The following is a 23,936-nucleotide window of genomic DNA, read 5'->3' as shown; positions in this document are numbered from 1 at the left end:
GCACATCTGATTGTGGAGATCTGGTTGGGCTTGAGATTCTGCATCTTAAGCAAACTCTAGTGACGCTGATGCTTCTGGTCTACAGACGTCACTTTGAGTAGCAAGGCTAGAGGATGATACTGATAAGGACATAGGCAGGTGCAACAAGATGTGCATCAGGGCTATGCTAGGAAGTTATGATGGACTGCCTGGGAGGGCAATTAAGCAGGAAAGGACACCTACATAGAGACCTGAGGCATACATAGGAGTTGGCCAAGCAATGAGGCCAAAGGGAAGAAGTATGTTCCATGCAGAGACTGAAGGGCAGTGTGAGGTGGGGAGTGGTGTGAGGTGAATGGAAAGAGAAGCCACCTGAGGAGTTTGCGTATTATTGCAAATAGGGGAAATGGAGGCACTGAAGGTTTTAAGCATGTGGGTGGTATGATCAGATTCTAGAAAGCTCACTCTGCCTGCAGTGTGACAAGATTAGTTGAGCTAAGACCAGAGACAGTGTGACTCATGAAGATATATATTACGGTAATTCTCATACAAGATGGTAGTGTCAACAAAGAGAATCACTGTTTCAAACTTTTTTTTTTTTTGAGGTCACATTGGTTTAGAACTGTGTAAATTTCAGGTGTATGTTATTATGTATCAGTTTCTGTATAGACTGCTTCGTGTTCACCGCCAATAGTCTAGTTTCCATCCATCACCATATACATGTTCCCCTTTACCATTTTTGCCCTCTCCCTGCCCCTTTCCCCTCTGGTAACCACTAGACTGTTCTTATTTGTGTGTTTGTTTGTTTATCTTCCACATATGAGTGCAATCGTATGGTATTTGTCTTTCTCTGTCTGACTTATTTCACTTAGCATAACACCCTCAAGGTCCATCCATGTTGTTGCAAATGGCACGATTTTGTCTTTTTTATGGCTGAGTACTATTCCAGTGTGTGTGTGCACACGCACGCATGTGTGGGTATATACACACACACACATAACACATCTTCTTTATCCATTCATCCATTGATGGGTACTTGGGTTGCTTCCAAGTCTTGGCTATTGTGAATAATGCTGCAATGAACATAGGGGTGCATATAATTTTGGAATTAGTTCAACCTCTGTCTTATTGAAATTCTCATATTTCCTAGCTAGGATAGGACCACATTCTATGAGACCAAGACATGATATTTTTCAGCACAAATATAACTAACATTTTCTCCCATATTAGTTTCTTAGGGCTGCCATAACAAAGTACCACAAACTGAGTAGTTTAAAACAATAGAAATGTAATTCTGCACAGTTCCGGAGGCTAGAAGTCTGAAATCAAGGTTTGGTGTCGGCAGGGTCATGTTCTCTCTGAAGCCTCCAGGGGAGGAATCCTTCCTGGCCTCCTCTAACTTCTGGTGGTGGCCTGCAGTCTTTAGCATTCCTTGATTTATAGATGTATCACTCCAGTCTCTGCCTTAGTGTGTACATGGCCTTCTCCCTGTGAGTCTGTGTCCAGATATCCCTCTTCTTCAAAGGGCATCAGTCATTGGATTAGGGCCCACCCCAATCCAGTATGACCTCATTTTAACTTGATTACATCTGCAAAAACCCTATTTCTAAATAAGGTCACATTCACAGGTGGGGGTTCATGGGAAACGGGGGGGGGTGGTCAGGACTTCAACATATATTTTTGAGGGACACAATTCAACCCATAACATCTCCCTTTATCAATTGCCTTTAGAAAAAAAGTTCTACATATACATTTTTTCCTCCTATTTTCAATTTGCATATTTTACAAACCAAAAGGCCCTTAGTAAACCTGACAATGAATTTTAAGCAGCCTGAAATAAAGCTTAAAAGCAGTATAGGGCCGGCCCCGTGGCTTAGCGGTTAAGTGCCCGAGCTCAGCTATTGGCGGCCCGGGTTCCCATCCTGGGCACGCACCGACGCACCGCTTCTCTGGCCATGCTGAGGCCGTGTCCCACATACAGCAACTAGAAGGATGTGCAACTATGACATATAACTACCTACTGGGGCTTTGGTGAAAAAAACAAAAAGGAGGAGGATTGGCAATAGATGTTAGCTCAGAGCCGGTCTTCCTCAGCAAAAAGAGGAGGATTAGCATGGATGTTAGCTCAGGGCTGATCTTTCTCACAAAATAAATAAATAAATAGAGAGAGAATGGGAGAGGGAGAGGGAGGGAGAGAGAGGGAGAGAGAGAGAGAGAGAAAGAGAGAAAGAAAGAAAGAAAGGCAGCATAGATAAGATAAGAAATAAGATGGCTTCTGAGGGAGCAGGTTTAGAATCTGTCAGCCATGGAAAGCACATGTACACTGCACATTCTTAGTTGGAGATTGTGGGGTCACCCCACCCTCCAGTCCACCTAGGCTTGTCACTCACAAGGCCAAACAGGTTTTCAATAAATGCCTTGATGGAGCTTGAAAATAAATTTATGTTAGTGCAACATCTAAGCACATTATAAAATGTGGAAAACAGAGGGAAAAATTTTTTTAATCTCCCAAAGTTTCCTTTCTTCATTTTATTCTCACTCGTTTATTAATTTTTTTTCTGTTTTTTTCTGGATCATCATAAATAGTGATCATCAAGCATGTTTGTGCTTTTTTTAACTGCAAAGATTCCAGAAGAGAAATAGGCAGGGGTATGTTTCAACAAGTATCAGTTGAATGATGGGACTAGGTCAGGACTGCCTGAATATTTAAGTTAGCCGAATTATTGATTTTCAACAACTAAATAAATCCAACTAGTTTCAAGGATTTCACTGAAGAAACTATTAGTAAATGCTGTGTTTATTAGAATCCAGAATGTCTAATGATAAAAAATTATTTTTAGGTAGTTATCGAATAACTAGCAAGAAGGTAATTCAGTCTTGTGTGAGAGTAGAAAACAATGATTGTTCAAGTGTAATCTGTGTAAATACCTCAGAATCAATTGACGAGCTTATTTAAAATGCAGACCTGACCTCAGACTAGTGAAGCACAATGTGTGGGGCACCAGCCTAGAGATACTCATTTTAACAAGTTTCTAAGATGATGTTGGTACACTAATGGAGAGGATGAAAAGGCCCTTAAGAAATGATATCTGACCTCAAATAGTTTACAGTCTAGTTAGAGAAATAAAATGGGGCCGTCCCAGCAGTGTAGTGGTTAAGTTCACGTGCTCCACTTTGGCTGTCCAGAGTTCGAGGGTTTGGATCCCGGGTATGTACCTACACACCGCTCATCAAGCCATGCTGTGGAGGGGTCCCACATATAAAGTAGAGGAAGATTGGCACAGATGTTAGCTCAGGGCCAATCTTCTTCACCAAAAAAAAAAAGAAAAGAAAAGAAATAGGGGCCAGCCCGGTGGTGCAAGGGGTTAAGTGAACGCGCTCCACTGCGGCGGCCTGGCGGGGTTCACTGGTTTGGAACCCGAGCATGCACCTATGCACTGCTTGGCAAGCCATGCTGTGGCGGCATCCCATATAAAGTGGAGGAAGATGGGCACAGATGTTAGCCCAGGGCCAGTCTTCCTCAGCAAAAAAAAAAAAAAAAAAAGAGGAGGATTGGCAAATGTTAGCACAAGGCTGATCTTCCTCAAAAAAAATAAATAAATAAAATATATATGAATTAGCAGCAAATAATTGAAAATGGATTATAATTTATTGTGAAATTATGTGACATATGGAAATAATTTTACAGGATAGTTAAGTGAAAATAACTTGTATTTTGTATACTTCTCTGGCTGAGTGTTCTATTTCACAATTTAAACAATCTATATAAGGGAAGAAAAAAGAAAGATCTGTTAATTATCCTCAGGAGGCAAAAGAAGCCTGGATCTCCAGGATGAATGGGTTTAGAAAAAAGATAAAAACAATAATAACACATACACAATTGACCCATTGCATTTGTCATGTGGAATGGGGAAGAGGCAGAGATGAAATGCATGGTAGTCATGATCCACATGAGGCAGAAGGGACAAAACAAAGACACGATTGGTGACAGGAGGGGAAGAGGGAACTAGAGGATGTTCTGAGTGTCCCGGAGCTTTGAGTGTTACTACTAGCAATTGTTATCCAGCTGTGTGGATAATCAATAGCTGCTACCTTAAAAAAAAAAAAATGTTGCTACCTTTAGTAATCAATAGTTGCTGCCTTTAGTAAGAGATACAACTTCACCCTAGCACATAGACTTGGAAATTGATTGAGGCTAAATTCTTGATGATCCTCATTCATGCCTAATTTAATCCACAGAGAACAACCACACTGTGGATTGAGTATCAGACATAGAAGAACTGTGAACCCTGGGAGTGTACTGGGACACCAGTGCATCTGATACCAAACCCCCTGGCCTCCTTCCTCAAACTCAGCCAGTTCCTTCCTGATTCTGAGCCTTTGTCCTTGCCCCTGACTCTGCCTAGAATGCTCTTTCCATGTCTGATCTTTCCCTGTCTAGATGCTTCTGGCCATTCAGGTCTCAGAACAAATGCTGTTTTCTCAGAAAAGCCCTTCCTGACTATCTGTCTAAAATTGCCCATCCTACCCTCCATGTGACTATCTACCATGAAATCTATTTTATTTGGTTGGTTGACTTGTTTACTGTCTACTTCCTTTTTTGAAGTCAAATTCCATGTGAGCTCAGACCTTATAGGGCTTGTTCTCCACTATTGCCAGTGCCTAAACCCCTGGTGCTAGGACATAGCAGATATCCAACAAATATTTGTTGACTAAATTCATGGTCATTATGGGACATGTTGAGAAGGATCTTCCACTTTAAAACACTTTTGTGGACTAGGTTTTCACATTTCCACACACAGATGAGAACACGAAAGCTGAAGGAGGTTGAATCATTTATGTAAATTCACAGTGCTAATAAGTAAACTAGTAGCCACTGCAATCCAGAACTTCTGACTCTACACCTAGTTCATGACAGTTATTGGTTGGTCAGAAAGCTTGACAGTAATCAAAAGAGATCACAGGCAGTGGGCACTTAAAATCTGCCTCTTTTTTTCTCTTTTCCTATAAAATTATTTCTCTTTAACAATAAAACTCCTGATTTAAAAGTTTGGGAGCTTAGAGGGAGAGGTTGTAATTAAGAATTAGCGCTGCCCACGGGGCCGGCCCGGTGGCGTAGCAGTTGGGCGCGCGCGCTCCGCTGCTGGCGGCCTTGGTTCAGATCCCGGGCGAGAACCGAAGCATTGCTGGTCAGGCCGTGCTGTGGCGGCGTCCCACATAAAGTGGAGGAAGATGCTTCCTCGGCAAAAAAGAGGAGGATTGGCATGGATGTTAGCGCAGGGCTGATCTTCCTCACAAAAAATAAATAAGGAAGGGAGGGAGGGAGGAAAGGAAGGAAGGAAGGAAAGAGAGAGAGAGACAGAAAGAAAGGAAGGAAGGAAGGAAGGAAGAAAGAAAGAAAGAATGAATTAGCGCTGTCCAAAGCATTCTGGTGTTCCTTCTCCTTCTCCGGGCCCTCCTCAGTCTCCTTTCCTGCTCCTCCTCCTGGAACAGGCTGCTGCATGCCCAGCGACCCTTCCTCTCCCCCTACACAATCACATGCATTCTCACAGCCCGTTCTCAGAGACTTTGTCCCTATACCACCCACATTTCAAACCTCAGTTTGGAATTTTCCCCATCCACCTGTATGTTCTCAAACTTCAAATTTGCATGGTTCAAAAGTGAACTCGAGGGCCAACCCAGTGGCGTAGTGGTTAAGTTTGCGTGCTCGCCTTTGGCGCCCCAGCATTCGCAGGTTTGGATCCCGGGCACAGACCTACACACCACTTATCAAGCCATGCTGTGGCAGGCATCCCACATATAAAGTAGAGGAAGATGGGCATGGATGTTAGCCCAGGGCCAATCTTCCTCAGCAAAAAGAGGAGGATTGGCAGCAGATGTTAGCTCAGGGCTAATCTTGCTCACACACACAAAAAAAAGTGAACTCAAGACCTCTTGGAGCATCCACTCATCCTCCAGATTTGAAGTCTCCACACACAATGCCATCCCACCAACCCCCTCCAGATGCTCAAGCAGGAGACCCAGGACCCGCCCTGCATCTCACAGCCAATCTGCATTAAGGCATCCTGAACACCCCTTGACTCTCTTCCTTCTCTCTGTGTTCCAGGTCATTTCGTCTTCTCCCCTGGGCCACTGCAGAGGCCCTCCTCCCTGATTCCCCCTCCACACCTGCCTTTCTTTCGTCTGTTCTTCACACTGCAGCCAGTGTGAATTTCTCTAATGCTCATTTCATGTCCCTTCTTAAAATCTTTCTATCCGTTGTCCACAGTGCATCCAGAGTGATCAGATTTTTATTTTTAAAATATAGAATCCCTTCTCTGTTTAAAGGCTTTTGGGGGGCTCCCTGTATAGTCAAATAAAAAATAAAAAAGCCACCTGCCAGAGCTGAAGAGAAAAAAAATGAGTGAGAGTTTGTTCTTATTCCCAAATAGGACAGGAGAGGGAGCAGTGCCCAGGAGAAGACACACACACATGCACATACACACACACACACACAAACTATTCACGTGGGGAAGAGGACAGATGGAAAATGTGTGAGAGAGAGAGAGAGAGGGAAAGAGAGAGAGAGAAAGAGAGACAGAGAGAGAGAGAGATGGCCAGCGTGAATCCAGCAGCCACAGAACAGAGATTTAAAGGCACAGGCCTTAAAATATGTGAGAATGAAGTATATGATCAAGGTGGCATTTCAATTCAATGGATACAAGATTATTCCATAAATGGTTTTAAGATGATTGCCTAGGTCCAGCCCGGTGGCGCAAGCGGTTAAGTGCACGTGCTCCGCTGCGGCGGCCTGGGGTTCACCTGTTCGGATCCTGGGCACGCACCAACGCACCGCTTGGCAAGCCACGCTGTGGCAGCGTCCCATATAAAGTGGAGGAAGATGGGCATGGATGTTAGCCCAGGACCAGTCAGCAAAAAAAGAGGAGGATTGGCATGGATGTTAGCACAGGGCTGATCTTCCTCACAAAAAAAAAAAAAGATGATTGCCTATATATCCAGAAAAACAATGAGTGTCTGATCCCTACCTCATTATCTGCATCAAAACAAACTCCAAAGGTTTCACATGTTTAAATATAAATACAGAACACATGAAAAAGTCCTTGAAGAAATCGTGGGTGAATATTTTCACCATCTTGGAATTGGATTGGCTCATGAAAACCAAATCTCAAGAACACATTTGACTTCTGAGAAATGTAAAAGCTTAGGTCAGCAAAAAACACTATGAACAAAGCCAGAACACAGCAGAACTCCTGAAGAACAAAGGCTGAGTTCAGGGTCTCATCCTGCCCTGCCACGCTGATAGCTGGGGCACAGGCTTCCCAGCAGCTGCAGCAGCCGTGGCGGAAGGCGGAGGCTCCCACAGAAATGCCAGACGTGAAGCGGGGAGTGCGGGCTCCTGGGGCAGCCAGGGCTTGGCCTTCATCACACTCCTCTTCTTTGACTATGGGAGGGACAGATGTGATTCTGGGATGGTGCTTTCTGTCTGTCTGTCTCTCTCTCTCAGTTATGATGCAAGGGACAGATATGATTCTGGCACAGCTCTCTCTGTCTCTGTCTCTGTCTCTCTCTCTCCCTCTCTCTCCCTCGGCTATGATGCAGGCCCAGCGAAAGCATAGAGAAGAGCCTTAGAGAGGGTTTTGTGGAGCCCCTGGCAGCCAGGTATTGGCCCTTTCAAGGCCACCTTTGCAGAAACCTGAGACATCATTATTCCAGCCTCCCAGACTAGAACTCTTGAAACCACAATCAGTGGTCAACTTCTCACCTCTTCTTTATCCCCTGTATTCAAGCTGTCATCAATACTAGCGCATCTTTCTTTAAAGTGACCTTTGGAATTAACCTTCCTTCTCAAATTCCTCTGCCTGCAGAGCGTGTTATTTCGCTCTGACATTATTGCAGAAGTCTTCTACCTGTGAAGAAGGTAGAAACTTTCTGGCCTGGGCTTCTCTGCCAGTGGAGCCCCCTCACCCTCCATCTGCCTATAAAACATCAATTCCTTGACATTCATTCCCTCGCTGAAGAATTTATAGATATCTCCCCATTGTCCATGCAACCAGGTCTATACTCCACTTTCTCTGGCTCATTGGTATAACGTGTCACAGGTTGTTTACAGGTCCCCTAAAATAAAGCTGCTCATTCCCTGAGGGCAGGAACCCACTGCCACCTTTCCTCCAAACTATTTTAGCTGCCTCTATTACCCAGAGCCAATCTTACTTCATCCTCAACTTCATCAAAACCCCAGGGAATTTTTTAAACCTGTTAAACTTGAGGTGGTAGTTGAAATGCTAAAATAATCAGCTTCTTTTTCTTTGACAACAATAAGTACTTGAAATAATGATCCAAGTCTCAACAACTTATAATATATAGACACAAGACAAGCGAATGGGGGAATTTCGTATAAAGTTCTCTTATAGCTTTTTTTTCCATTTTATTTGTATTCCAGCTTCACTATTTACTTAATACGTTTGCTTAAGCAAGTTGCTTAACTTCTCTGAGCTGAGGTTTCCTATTTAGGAAAGGGAGAATAATAATGATACCTTCCACACAGGGCTTTTTTGAGAATGGAAAGGGATCATACAGGCAAATCAGCTACCACAGTGTGTGTCACATTGAGAAGGTTCTGGATGATTGAATCCCCTCTCCACCTGCCTTCCCCACCACCATTCCAGAATGAGGAGAGCAGAGAAAGAAAGTACCAGCCATTCCATCCCCGAAGGCACGTCAAAATGGGTGCGTTCCTCATCCCAGACACGGAAGCCCTTCCTGGGAAATTCAAAACCTCCATGCTCAGTCTAAGCATGACAGGCCGAATTCTAACCAGGATTCAGCGATTTCAAACAGGACTGCTGCGTTGTGTTCCTCAGAGAGAGGAAAGAGGTAACAGGCAGAGAAAGGAAACTAAAAGAAAAAGAGGAAATGAATCACTTTCTGAGCCTTAGACCTCAACACATATGAGCAGGCTGGGGAGTGGGGGGCGGACTCGCTGGTTCATTGTAAGGGGACCTTTTTGTTTTTTTGAGCTGTCTCTTGGGAAACATGCAAGAGCAAATATCCAAATTTATCTTAGTAAAGAAAATTCTGGCGGGAAAGGAGCATGGGATCTCAAACTGTTATTGGGAAGCACGGGAGTTGTTTCGAGGCCCCGAGAATGCTGGGTGGTGGAGCCCTGTGGTAAAGGAGACCTCGGCTCAGGCGCAGAGCCTCTGACGAGCTGGGTGCTCGGGAGGCAGAGAAGCCCTGGATACAGGATTCTGCCAGTTTTCACATCACTGCTGTCAGATATTAACTTTGATTCCTTAATGCAGGAACAATACCAAGTTTTAGAGTCAGAAATCCTGGATTGCCTCCCAGCTCCCACTTCAAACCCAACGTCTTCTTAGGCAGACAGTTGACTTCCCTGCGGCCCAGTCACCCCCTCTGTTAAATGGTCATCGTAACCCTGTACCTGCCTCATACAACCAAAATTTCACAATGTTATAAACTATTAAGACATCAATAAAAAAATGTGGTATAAACTGTAGAGTAATGTATATATGTGATTTATTAGTATTATTAGGACAGCAGTTCAATCAATTAGGATGTAATTATAAAGCTGTAATTGTAACATTGATAAAATGTGGCAGTTCCAAAAAAGAAAAAAAAGTGACTTTACACACCAGTTGTGGTGGGCTTCTTAGGAGGAGAATGAGGGGCCCGCCCGTGGCTTGGCAGTTAAGTGCTCGCGCTCCGCTGCTGGCGGCCCAGGTTCGGATCCCAGGCGCGCAGCGATGCACCGCTTCTCTGGCCATGCTGAGGCCACGTCACACATAGAGCAACTAGAATGATGTGCAATTATGACATACGACTATCTACTGGGGCTTTGGGGGGAAAAAAGGAGGAGGATTAGCAACAGATGTTAGCTCAGAGCCGGTCTTCCTCAGCAAAAAGAGGAGGATTGGCATGGATGTTAGCTCAAGGCTGATCTTCCTCACAAAAAAGAATAAAAGAAGGAGAATGAGTGGTTGGTGGGCAAGGGTAGGAGGCACAGCTATTGAATATTTAAAAGCATGCATTCATATTAATTACTCAAAGAATATGCAAATGAAGGTCAAATGTATGGAACAATTTCCTGCTTAGGTATACATCAAATAGAAATGTATATATGTTCACGAAAAGACATGTTCGAGAATGTTCATAGGAGCACTATTAGTAGAGGCCCCAGACTTGGAAACTGTCCAAATGCCCAGCAACTGTAGAGTGGATAAATCCATTGCAGTCTATTCCCACAAGGAAATACACAGGCAACGACATGGGTAAATATGACAGGCAATGTGGAGCAAAACTAGTCAGATCAAGAGAGTACATATTGTATGGTCTCATTTGTAAAAAGCTCCAAATCACACAAAACTAATCTGTACTGTTGGAAGTCATGATAGTGGCTGCCTTAGAGGAGTTAGTGACTAAAGGGGTCATAGAAGGGCTTCTGGGGTGTTAATAATATTCCATTTCTTGATCTGGGTGCTGTTTGTGTGAATATGTTCAATTTGTAAAAATTTATCACACTTTTCTGTCTGTATGTTATACATCAATTCAAGGTAGAAAGGGAGGAAGAAAAGAGGGAGGGAGAGAGGGAGGGAGGGAAAGAAAGAAACAGAAAAAAGAAAGAAAAGAAGAAAAGAGGAAGGAAGGAAGAAGAAAGGAGGAAGGAAGGAAGAAGAAAGAAGAAAGGAAGGAAGAAAAGGGGTAGTAGGAGCCATCCTAATGGGACTCACAAAGAAATGATAGGAAAATAAAGGAAATTTTGATGCAAGGTTTTTTCTGTATTCACTAAACGGTATCCTTTTCGTTTAATCTCTAAGTGGCAATTTAAGAAATTCACAGACGCTGGCGTTGGTTAGTGGCAGTAGAAATTAAAATACAGAGCAAAATGTGATGATAAAACCAGAGTCAGGTGAATTGGTATCTTTTTCAGTCTGACCAAGTCACAGAACAATGAAGTAAAAATATAATGTGTGATTGGGAAACCTGTCAGGATCTTGAGATGAAGTCCCAGAGGTAGCAATATTAAAGTACTAGAGTTAAGAAAGCCAGTGCGAGAGTAAAAGACAATTTTGTACTCCTCGGAAATGGAAGACGTTGCTGTATGGCATCGGAAACTTAGCGGTAAGTATCCAAAGTAGAAGTTGAGTGAAATCTGACATTGGTGACTTCTCATCTCAGTGGCCATCAAGATGAAGACAATATGTCTGGCCACTGTATCTTATGACCTCAAAATCCCAGGGCTAAGGCGTGGAGGGCACAGAGCTGGTAGGTAGTGGAGCCATGATTTGAACCCAGATCTTTAAAGTCCAATATCCAAGCATCTTGGCCTTCTCTGTGTCTAGATCACACCAGCTCTTTCTTTCCTCAAACCTTCTGCACCTATTTACACTTGCCCCAGACTCTGTTGAGGTTGACTCTCTTATCCTCCAGATCTCAGCTAAAATGCCGGTGAGCCCTCCTCTGCCACCTAATCTGAAATAGTTCTCCCTCTTGATGTCTAGTTCTCGTTTTCTTTCTTCATAACATATCCAAAAGTGTGGTTGCTTAATTAATTGGGAGGCAGTACTTGACTTTATATTCGCTGATCTGTCTCCTGAACCAGACTGTAAGTTCGGTGAGGCGAAGGCCATGTCTGTTGTGTCTTCAGCTCTTCTTCCTGCACTTGGCACCCAGGAGGTTCTCAACAGATGAGGATTTTAAATAAATCAGTCTTTACTTCTGCCGGGGTGCCATGAATTGTCTGAGCACATGGATGACCAAGAGGGTAGTAGCTATTGCCTAACTCTGCCACACGCCTTCCCTGTTCTTGAGCCAAGAAGCTTCCTCTCCCAGGACCTCGGTTTCCTCATGGGTAAAATAAAGGCTTAGCTGATTACTTGCTCTCTAAATTTCCTCCATTCTAATTCCCACTCTCTAAATTAAGGTAATTCACAACGACGTGTGAATGGCTGATGACTGTTACCATTCCCAGAGAGGGTTGCATTTTAAGAAGATAATGTTCCACGTTAATCTGTATTTTTAGACTATCAGGCAGCATGATAAGAGAAAACAGTGGAACTGATTGGAGAGAGAATTTTTCGCTGAGGGCAGTTGAACCTGCAAGTCTGCCCCAGTGAGCCGGCTTTGCTAAGAGTTCCTGCTTTTTCAGGTCCAGCTTCCTCCCTTCTCTTTATTTCAACTCAGACTTCAAAAGCCCTTGGATTTTTGAAATCATTCCTGCCCTTCCCCCTTCCAGGAAGACAGTGGCCCTCTGAAGTCCTATGGGCTCTAGAAACCCTGGACTTCTACTTTCTGTTTCCACGTGTGGGGTTCTATGTGGCAGGCAGGCGCTGTGGTTTTGCATATGGGTTATTAATCACCTGTCTCCAGTTACTCATTTGGTTATCCTTCTGGAACTCAAAATGTCTTACCAGGAGAATTAGAGTCTGGGCATCGAGGACAAAGGTTGGCTTAGAAGAACAAACAAAGAGGAAGCACTCAGTAGTAATAACAATACTGATTACAGCGATAAAAAAAAGTAGAACTTGCCCGGAATGGCTCTGTCCACAGTCTTTTCTTTAGTTATTTTGACCCAGCTATTGTAAAATCTGAAGCAATGGGGGCTGCCCTTCCCATCGCTATCCTTACACACACACACACACACACACACACACACACACACTCTCTCTCTCTCTCTCTCTCTCTCTCTCTCTCTCTCTCTAATCTGAGTCCTGCAGAGCTCTACCCAAGGGCTCAGTAAACTGCCCGGCTGATCCTAGCAGCTGATGAAAGTGAGGGTACATTTGGTCTCTTCACAGGGGCCCCCACCCTTGTTTTTTCCTTTGCTTATCATTTTCCTCCTGGCAGCTGGGCTTCGAGGTGGCCTTCTTTGATGCCTGGGTCATAACTAACCCCAAGGGATGTTGCTGTCAGGCCTTGCTGGGCACCTGCATCCACACGCACAGCATTGAAGTGACAATTCAATGACTTTGGTCATTGTTTCTTCAGCCAGTGCTTTCTTTCATCTCAGCCTCAAAACTTAGCCTCCCTGCCCTAAAGGTTTATTACCAGAGAAGTTTATTTAAACAAATAGTCACTAAGCCAAAATTTGCTGGCTCCCACCTCAGTAATAGAACCACTTTCTTTTTTTCATATGTCCTGAATTTCAAGGGATCTAGGCAATTTCCGGTGGAATCTCCATTAATACACTGAATGACAGAGATCCAAGAAAAGGAGGAAAAATTCAAGTGTAAGAGAGACCCATCAGTGTCGATATGACGTGTGAAAAAATCCACCCCACCACCCCCCAGTGTTCTAAGAAAGAAAAATGCCACGTACAGAATGAACTTCTTTCTTGGCAGAGCTTGCCTTGCCAATTTTTGACTCCAAAGCAAAGCTAAACTCTCTAGTTCTAGACTGATGTAACTCATCGCTACCATCCTGGCTACTCCACATGAGATTAGGGGACCAAGAACATCTACACCTCCTGGGAGCTGGAAATGCAGAATCTCAGCCCCAGTCCAGACCTACGGAGTCAGACTCTGCATTTTAACATTTCCGGGTGATTCCTATGCAACTTAAAGTTTGAGAAGCACAGTCTAACCTCATTCACTGTTAGCTTTTTTTTTAGCTAGCACCATGTAATCTCAGAGAATCTATGCAATGTTTCTGTGCCCTTAACATGCTGAGGTCAGGGCATTTACAGAACAACTGGAAACAAGAAAATACATTATGATTTCCATGCATTTAGCAGTTTAAAAAAACAAAACCTCTGACACCTGTTGGGATGTGTAAAAGTTGTATTTTCTCATCCTTTTCTTATTTGATTTGTTTGGTCTTATTTGGTTTTGTTTTATTTTTGTCATTTTTCTGGAAGACAGTGAGTAGGAGGCATGACTTGTTCCCAATCTTAAAAAAATCTACAAATGATAGAAACAAAAGTTTGACAAATTTTAAATGCTTTAAGAGCTTTTGTAAAATAAATAAATGAACAAACGAGATGTTTAACATTAGTTACCTCGTGAATGAGCAGTGCTGATTAATTGGGTATTTGGCTGGGCAGGGGGTGGGGGGGATGGGAGAGGTGGGGGGGGACCCTGAACTGGCTCCTTGTTGACTGTGGGCATCAATGGGCACACCTTTAAAATGGCCACCATTGTATTGTCATGCAGTGGGGGCTTGAGTGGCACCCCTCTGACCAGATCTTGAACAAGTTAATGATGTACTGTTTAGATTACTTTTGTACTTGAGGAGGTGGGCAGAGGCAGGGAAAAGAGGCTTTGGAAAGTCAGCTACACAGGAGTCCAGGTGGGGAGGAGTTGGTCTAGTAACCCCATTTAAACTTAGGCCTAATATGCACCAGCCCTGGTGGCCTGGTAGTTAAGTTCATCGAGCTCCACTTTGGTGGCCCCAGTTCAGTTCCTAGGCGCAGACCTACACCACTCGTCAGAAGCCGTGCTGTGGTGGCAGCTCACATTAAAAAAGAAAAAGAGGAAGATTGACAACAGGTGTTAGCTCAGGGTGAATCTTCCTCATCAAAAATAAAAAAAATTAGGCCTAATTTTCTTAAACACTAGCTACAAAGAATAACATATAGGTCAAAATTTTTTGCACATCATATTTTCTTTTTTTTTCCTTTTAATTATTTTATTGAGGTCATATTGGCTTATGACATTATGTAAATTTCAGGTGTACATTATTATGTTTCAGTTTCTGTATAGACTATCCAGTTCACCACCAATAGTCTAGTTTTTATCTGTCACCATATATATGTGCCCCTTTACCCCTTTCGGCCTCCCCCCACCTCCTTCCCCTCTGGTAACCGCTAATCTGTTCTCTTATCTCTGTTTGTTTATCTTCCACATATGAGTGAACACATCGTATTATCTTACATTAGAGTACATAGAGGACTACACATGCACAATCTCCTCTCCAAATGTTAATCCTAAAGATTTGATTCTCTTAAACCTAATTCAAATTCCTGAAAGATGTTTCTTAAAAAAGAAACTGTCCTTTCAAACTACACAAATTTGGTGGTTATCTTCTCACGTAATTTGGGGAGTTGAAAAGCTCTTGAAGCCTCGTCAGACACTTGATGGAACATTCTAAACCTTATTTATAGTCTAGAATAGAGACTTCCTCATTTGTAGGTCCCATAGCCTGTTGTGACCTTCCTTCATGCTCTTCTACCCATTGGCTTCTGCAATTCCCATTCTGTTAGTCTCTTAACGATTTTGTATTTCTTTGGATCTGAAGATATGTAAATGTGTTTTTCATCTCACCTAGATTCTTTTCATAAACTTCCACTCTTAGGACCACACGAGCCCTTTTTTGTCCCCAACTTCATTGAGATATAATCGACATATAACATTGTATAAATTTAAGGCGTACAATGTGTTGATTTGATACACTTATATATTGCAAAATGATTACCACTGTGGCATTATCTAACACCCCCAGAACCTCACATAGTTACCTTTTCTTTTTTGTGGTGAGAACATTTCAGATCTATTCTCTTAGCAACTTTCAAGTATATAATATGGTATTGTTAACTGTAATTACCATGTTGTACATTATATCCCTAAACCTTATTGATCTTATAACTGAAAGGACCACACAATTCTTAATGATAAGAAGTCTATAGATTCCATGGCTTTGCATGACAATTTGGTCACAGTGTCCAAAATTATTTTACTGACACATTCCAACACACACACACACACACGGCAGGGGGGACACAACAACCAGGGCAAATAAATATAGTTATAAAAGGCAATGATTTCTAATTTCTGAGTTAAGGAATATCTTGTAACTGAGAAGAGGAAATATACATATTGCTATGCTTTCTCAGGAGCCTAGAAATAATTTTAAACAAATCAATATATTTCTAATCAAACACAATATATAATAATATAATAAAAATAATATAAAGAGAAAAATGGCATCTGGAAGGACGAGGAATGTTTGTGTAGTCGAATGGTTTCTTACTTGGGTGAGCTCTCCTACGTAAAAAGCGGAAGTCTTCTGTTCTTAGTTCCTTGGATATCCATCTATGTAAAAGAGGAAGAGAAAAAAAGCCTCCTTCCCCCCAGCAAAAAGGGTGATTTTACCTTAGGACTAGTCAATAAAATTAAATATGCTGTCTCTATGATTGCTCTGATTACAGACATTTTTTTTTATTACAAGGTCATAACCTATAGATATAGTATGCTAAATATTTCCAATGGAGTTAGAGAACACTCTACTATCTGAAGAGAACTTCAGGGACTGGAGCACAAAATTCTCACCAGCTAAGACTGAAAAGTGATGGCTTGCATAAAACACACTACTTCTTGAGTTTTCCACAATCACCCCTGCCCTCCATTAGTTCCCATAACTTGAGAAGATTCTTTGTTGCTGTGGTTTCTGAGATCACTTTCCAGTGGGAGGGGAATCTCTTTGAGATGCTATTTTTAGCTGAGTGTTTGTTTTTGTTTTTAAGTCACAAGTTTTCAGTTCTATACTGTTATTCAGTAAATATGTCTCCTGTTTTTGCATTTTATCCTTATAGGCTCCTAGATAACTAGGATAATGTAAATGGGTTAGATAACGTAAATGGGTATAAATCTCATATAGTGTCTCACTTAATTGCCACTGCCGCCATGTAAAATAACTATTGTTTCAATTTTACAAGATATGAAAACTTTCTTTGGCTACTTAGCTAGTAAAGTGAGGGCAGAGTTGGGATTCAAACATAAAAGTTTTTTTTTTTAGTTATTTTATTGAGATCACATAGATTTATAACATGGTGTAAATTTCAGGTGTACATTATCATATTTCGGCTTCTGTATAGACTGCATCATGTTCACCACCAAAAATCTAGTTTCAAACATAAGAGTTTTTGATTTTGAAATACAGGCAAGTTCCTGACGCTGAGGATCTTTGCACTATTTCATACCATCTCTCAAGCCTGTTTTTCTCTTTTTTTAACAAGTACTTTCTCGTGGGTGTGTGGAAGATTGGCCCTGCGCTAACATCTGTTGCCAATCTTCCTCTTTTTTTTTTTCTTTTTTCTCCCCAAAGCCCCAGTACATTGTTGTATATCATAGTTGTAGAGTTGTAGCTCTTCTATATGGGATGCCACCTCAGCATTGCTTGATGACCAGTGAGCAGGTCCTCGCCCAGGATCCGAACCCGCGAGCCCTGGGCTGCCGAAGTGGAAAGTGCGAACTTAAGCGCTACACCACCAGGCTGGCCCCAATCAAACCTGTTTTTATGGATTTCTCTTGGGCAGCTCATAAAAGAGAAGAGATCCATGTTTGAACTTGAATATCAACAATAAAGTCTGAGACACTGAGAAAGGTTAAAGTCCTTGCTGCTGGATCACTTCAACATTTTATGAATTCCACCGAGGAAGGTTAAGTCCAGGCAATTTGAAAGCATATCAATACAATATAATTTCTCCTTTGATTGTTCAAATGACCCAATATATATAAAATCACTTTGAAAATCCTAAAACAACTTTGTAAAACTAAGAGGATTTATTGTAGTCATATTTTGGTCATGAGTAGCTTGTCATTTATTCAGCCTTCAGTGGGAGCTCTTCTGGAAAAGTGTCATCCAGGTAGACTTTGTAATAAATAGGCTGTAATACTTTCTAATGGAATCATACCCATTTAGAGTTTTGTCCTAAAAGGATTGATCTCATAGAACAGTGGAGTTATACTTCCCTCAAAGTAGGAAGCATTCTTGTGACCTCATCTCTAGTTTAGAACATTTCTAGGCTTTTTCTGATTGTTTTCTAGGATTCTTTGTGGAAGATGGAGAACACAATCTTGGAGCAAAATCTGGACTTTCATTCTAATAGATTGAAGGTTCTATAACGCCTAGAGATTCTCATTTCTATGTGTTTGTATAGGCATAAGGACGCGGCCTCGTTGTTTTCAGATCAGCATCAGAGTGAGTCATTTCCTGCCCTACTCAGATACAAGAAGAAACTTGGAAATGTGTGCCTGTCTGTTTTTAAAGAATTAAGGATGCAAGCCAAAGTTTTATTGTGAAGGCCCAATGTCATAAGACTCAAAACTAGGATAGATCTCCCAGCTGGACAGTACTTATCTGAGTAGGTGTCTTTAATTTAATACTAATTGTAGCATTGAAAGAAATAGAAAGAAGCAGCATAATGAATTGTTCAAAGAAGGCAAGATATTAATAATTCTAGATTTTTTAAATGGCGCAACATTAAAAAGAAGTCCTCAAAAACATTTCAAGAAAAATAAATCTTTATATCCTTTATAAATTTCAGAAATAGTTGCTAAAATGTATGTAACTCATTACGTTTTTAAAAGAAACAGAAGAAAATAACGAGAGGCTATAATTAAAAACACTAAGTTTTAAAGAGGAATAGAATTCCTGAATTAAAGTCATTTTATAAAATAGAGAAGGAAAACAAGTTTAGGACTGGGAGTCTTGGGTTCTAATTCTGCCTCTGTTTCTAACTCAGTATGTGATCTTGGGCAGGTTACCTCGTGTTTCTGGACTTCGGGGGAACTAACACTTTGTTGAATACTTACACTCCAAGACCTGAACTTAGTTTAATCTCTTTAAGTATTAGATTGCTCATCTGCATAGTCAAAAAAGTTTTGAAAAAGGAACTATCTGTCTTTGGTTACAATAAAGGCAATTTTCAATACAGCAAAAGTCTCCATTAAAATTTGCCATGGGGTATCTGCCTATATGGTCCCATTCCCACATGATAAAACAGCTCAGTGTAATTGGGATGCTTTTCAACTATTTCTATAATGGTGAAATTCCTTTTTATATCAACATGCTCTCTTTACTTGAAAATGCATGTTCTTTCTTCAGCAACAATGTTGGCTTTACAACAATGAAAATATAGGGGCCGGCCCGGTGACGTAGCAGTTAAGTGCATGCGCTCCGCTGCTGGTGGCCGGGCACACACCGATGCACTGCTTGTCAGGCCATGCTGTGGCGGTGTCCTATATAAAGTGGAGGAAAATGGGCACAGATGTTAGCCCAGGGCCAGTCTTCCTCAGCAAAAAAGAGGGGGATTGGCATAGATGTTAGTTCAGGGCTGATCTTCCTCACACACACACACACACAAAATGAAAATATATAGTAAAAGATGAATAAGATATAAATCAAAAACTATCACATTCTTACAATCCTAATAGGTCTGGTGACATGAATTTTCTCCTCTCATTTGTGATCTTTAAATTACAGTATTTTTCTTTCTTAAATGAAATTTGGGTAATACGATTTACTATGCCCATAACATTGCTGAATTGTTGTGTGCACTGAAAATACAAAATAGAGAGAATGGAGGAAAGACATAATCTTTCTATCTTCTCATTTTTTCTATTAAAATATAAATATATTTTTTATATAAGTAACCCGTGTCTGTTCACTATAAAAAATTCAAAGGCATAGAAATGTAAGAATTGAGAGGTAAATTCCCGGTTATCCAATCTACCCAGAGATAACTCATTATTTTTAGTATATAACTTTCTAGACACTTATATTAATATACAAATATATGTCCATATATACCTATATATTTAGAATAGATTACACTGCATATCCTGTTTTGTAATCTTCTTTTTACACTTAGTGATATATCTTCACATCTTTTCCATATATCTCTCTCGTTAAGTGGCATAAATAATAGAACATGCCGTAATTAATAATCAATCCTCCAGTGATGGATATTTTGTTGGTTTTCAGTATTTTGCTATTATATACATGCTACAAAGAACATCCTTGAACATAGCTACCTTAACATTCTTCTATACATGTCTCCGAATAGGTAAATTCTAAGTGCGATTGTTGAATCAAATACATTTTAATTTTTCATATGCTACTCTGCAGAAAGTATGGCGTTCCCTCTCCTGGCGCTAGAGAACGCACGTTCTACCTTCCCTCACCAGACATTTGTCCATCATCCACACTGTGGAAATTATCTTCACTAATTTGACATTTGTGTTTAACTTTATGTTATATTTTTGCATATAGAGCTTTAATTTGTTTAGGTAGTTAAACTTGTCTATCTTTCACTTTATGGGTTTTAGCATTGGTTCTATCCTAAGCAGTGCTACCCCATCAAACTTATAAAAATATTTTCCACTGTTTTCTACCAATGTTTTCTTTGACTTCGTTGAGGTCATCCATGCATTTACTTCTTTTTCTCCCCAGAGGAAAATGATTTGATACAAGCTGCCCTCCAGAAAGGTTATACCCATTTACATTCCCACCAGCAGTGAATGAGAATATAAATTTTCAGTCTCCTGCCACACTGCATATTGTCTTTCATTTTAATATTTGTCAATTTGAAAAGAAAAAAGTATTTCCCTCTTATTTTACTTCACATTTTCTTTATTTTTCATGAAACCATCCTTTAAGATATGTTCATTTACAATTTTGATTTTTTTCTCCTAAAACTTGTTTAGGTATGTGCTTGCTATATTTTTCTGCTGGTCTTCATTTTTTTTGTTGTTTTACTGATTTGCAAGAGTTCTTTCTATTTTCATATACATTTACAACAAAATCCAGAAGAAGGATGTGAAGGATAGAACCCTTTTTTCATTACACATATTGAAAATACTTTGAATTGTATTCTAAACCTTATGGGATAGTGATGAGGCCTCAGATTGTGCAATCCCAGTTGTTGATGGAGGTAAACACCAAAAGGGGTGGGGACTGGAGAGGGTGGGTAGAGAGAACTCTCCAAACAGTTTATGGTAAACACCAAGACAGAACAAACCCCTTCCCAACAACAAGCTGCCAAAAAGCATGACTCATTCTCATGCTAACACTTACCTATTGATGGTAGCCACAGGTGTGTGCATCTGGGCTCAGGCCACCAAGGGCCATAGGGAAAATGACAGAAGAAAGGAGTGCCTAGAAGGGAAGGGGGGGAATTCAGCAGACTTCGGGGCTCACCAAGCCTATAAGACTCCATAAAATGCTCTTGGAGATTGTCATAGACAAAATTATGTATTTTGTCTCTGCTTTGATTTACCCATGTGATGCGTGGGTGAGGATAGAGAATTAAACACGTAAAATACTCTGCAATATAACAGAAATGTGCTTTTTCCCTTAAGCCAGTGCTCTAGAGTCAAAGATGTTTGGGCTTCAAATTACACCCCCCACCCCTACTCCTAGCAATCATAGACCAGTGCATTTCACTCACTATGGCAACCAACACAGAAAACATAATATTTTTGTGATATACCTTGCCTATAATGCTCAAAGTCAAAACTTGTGATTTTTGCATATCCCTATTTCGAAGCTCTGGATTTGGAATCCTGGCCCCCTCACAGCTATGCCTAGCTATGTGTGACATCACGATCTACACTCCTGTTTCATTAACATGTAGGCACACAAGTAAAAGAGCAGCACGTTTCCCATCCCGCTGTACAAATTCCCATTGGTACCTGCACGTTATCTCAGTGTTAGGCAGCCATACCAGGAAATAGCTCCATTTTACACTTGCTGCAAGTACATAGCCTCAACACATTAGTGCCCGATTCAAGTCCCCCTATTGAACCTTTGTCATTATTTGCTCCACTTTTGTTTGCCATGAGCCTTTTGATAACACTTTTAGTTAACGTTTCCTGCTTATCATAGTAGAATGACTGGAAAACTTTCTGCATGGCAATCAAGGTGTGTCCATTCACCTGAGTAGATACTGAGTTTTGGTGCATCTCTGCTTTCGGGCAAAGCCAAAGCCCACTACAAGCACCACCAGCACCAGCATCAGCAAATGAACTGGAGTGCAGTGGTCAGAGATAAGGGCTTTTTCCTCGTTCCTGAACCTGGGAACTACTACTAAGAGTCTACGTAATATGTGCTAAACAGAATTAGGTAAACAAAATGCTCTATGCTGCTTGTAACCTTTCTGAGAAGGCTCGTGATCACCGCCTTGAAAGGGAAGGGTGACCTCATCAAATCTAGTACTCATTAGGAAAAGTGATTGAATCTCTAAGCAGTTATGAAAAAAGCACATATATATCTCTCCTTTGCTGTCTCTATTTCACCTGCCATTTTTTCTGTGGCACTGAATTGTAATCAGTCTTATCTAAAGATGAAGTTAAGTCAAGGGGAAGAAAGATAAGCACAGAGAGGTGGGAGGGAGTGAGGAGAAACAGGGAGAGGTGGTCTGGCAGGCCTGCCGGATGCCATCACATGGCATAACCGTCTAGAAACACTCTGAAAAGCTCTACTTCTACCAAAAGCAACTTAGGTGAGAGGCGTCTTCATTCCATTATGCTATGGTTATGATAGAAAAACATCATTGCCTAGTTTGAGTTATAAACCACTCTGAGGATAAGGTCATAAACTCTGGGAAAGCTAAGTTTCTGCATATAGGGAAACAGTAGCCACACTTACCGACACCTGCCTGGCCCTGAATTACTCAATAGCTGGGGCGACAGGGTTGGGGACAGCTGGGGTAAGAAACTGGGACTCTGGATGTGGTAGAGGAGGATGCTGATGTGAAAGTCTATATTTAGGAAAATATAAACAACTCTTTTCTGGACTGGCAGTGTAGAATCAGGAGAGTTAATACAAGTTAGACTATCCCCTGCGGTAGGCTTTTCTTACACAAAAAGCAGCAACCCACTATCCATCCCTTATAGCTTTTAATCAGTGAAATTTTATGTAATTTAACCATTGCAGGCTATTTTCTATAATGTCAGAATCTCAGTGACGTTCAATTCTATTTTTAGCCTGAACACCTACTCCAAACTTCCATTTCCTTTTCTAACAGTATTAGGTCATAATAACTGTGTTTACTAATAGTTTCTCAAGTTCCTCTTATTCATCGGCCCCTATGTAGCCACATAATCACTTTATAAATAACACATGTCCGGGGTTTTTATCTGCCTTATCTCATTTGTATGGCTTTTAAGTTGAGTGTTTTCCCTAGAACTTCTTAGAAATCAGGCCTTCAGTTTGGAATTTCTTCCGCCTATTGACATACTTATTATTTTTTTTAATTGATGTCATAATAGTTTATAACATTGTGAAACTCCAGTTGTATATTATTATTTGTCAGTCATCATATATGTGTGCCCCTTCACCCCTTGTGCCCACCCCTCAACCCCCTTCCCCCTGGTAACCACCAAGCTGTTCTCTCTGTCCTTGTGTTAAATCTTCGACATATGAATGAAATCATATGGTGTTTTGACATACTTATTTTTAACTCTTGCCTTGACCTTTGTTCAGATGTGTCATAAAGGCAATAATTCATGGCTGGAGACATACACCTTTCCTGAGCTGGTTTTGAAAAGCAAGGAATGAGAGAGTAATCCTATCTGTGATGCAAACTTTGTTTACCAGAAAGTCAGCTCTGTAGAAAAACACTTCCCAAACCCCTGCAGATGAATACAGAAGACCACAGTGCTCAAACTTCCCAGGGCCGTGGTTCATTGTGATGGTAATGACTTTGTTAAGGATCTCTGCAGGTGCGTGGAGTCTTTGGAATATGCAGAAAGACTCATGGCTTTGTGTTAGTCGCCTCCAGCTGGCTGGGACTTTCCCGAGATGAGCATCTATTCAGCGATTGTGGACTGAACTGACTTCCATCTTGGTTGTCTCCGCCTCTCCTCGAGGAGGTCTGAAACTTTTTTTAGGAGGGTTCCAAGTGTTGACTCCTCTCCTTTTGGAACTGGGAAAGGGATGCTTAACTAGGTAGTGCATCCTTTTGCGATGAGAGGAGGAGGATCTTACTAGTATATTTGTAGGGGTGGAGGTGATGGTCAACCAGCTGGGGAGACATAAACAGACCCTCCAATAACCACTGTGGTTATGGCCAGAGAGGCCTGGTCCTGACGCTAATTACATGGGCGCAGCTTGGGCCGAATGTGCCCCAGGGACCAGAGAAACTCCCGAGTTCTTCTTTACTGCTTATTCCAGATGTCTGTCAGCACCTCAGATAACCAGGCCCAGGTCCCCTGTCTCCT

This window comes from Ceratotherium simum, chromosome 14 (assembly GCF_057802395.1).
Source record: "Ceratotherium simum simum isolate JZ-2026a chromosome 14, ASM5780239v1, whole genome shotgun sequence".
Classification (NCBI taxonomy): Eukaryota; Metazoa; Chordata; class Mammalia; order Perissodactyla; family Rhinocerotidae; genus Ceratotherium; species Ceratotherium simum.
Note: the sequence above shows the minus strand (reverse complement) of the source record.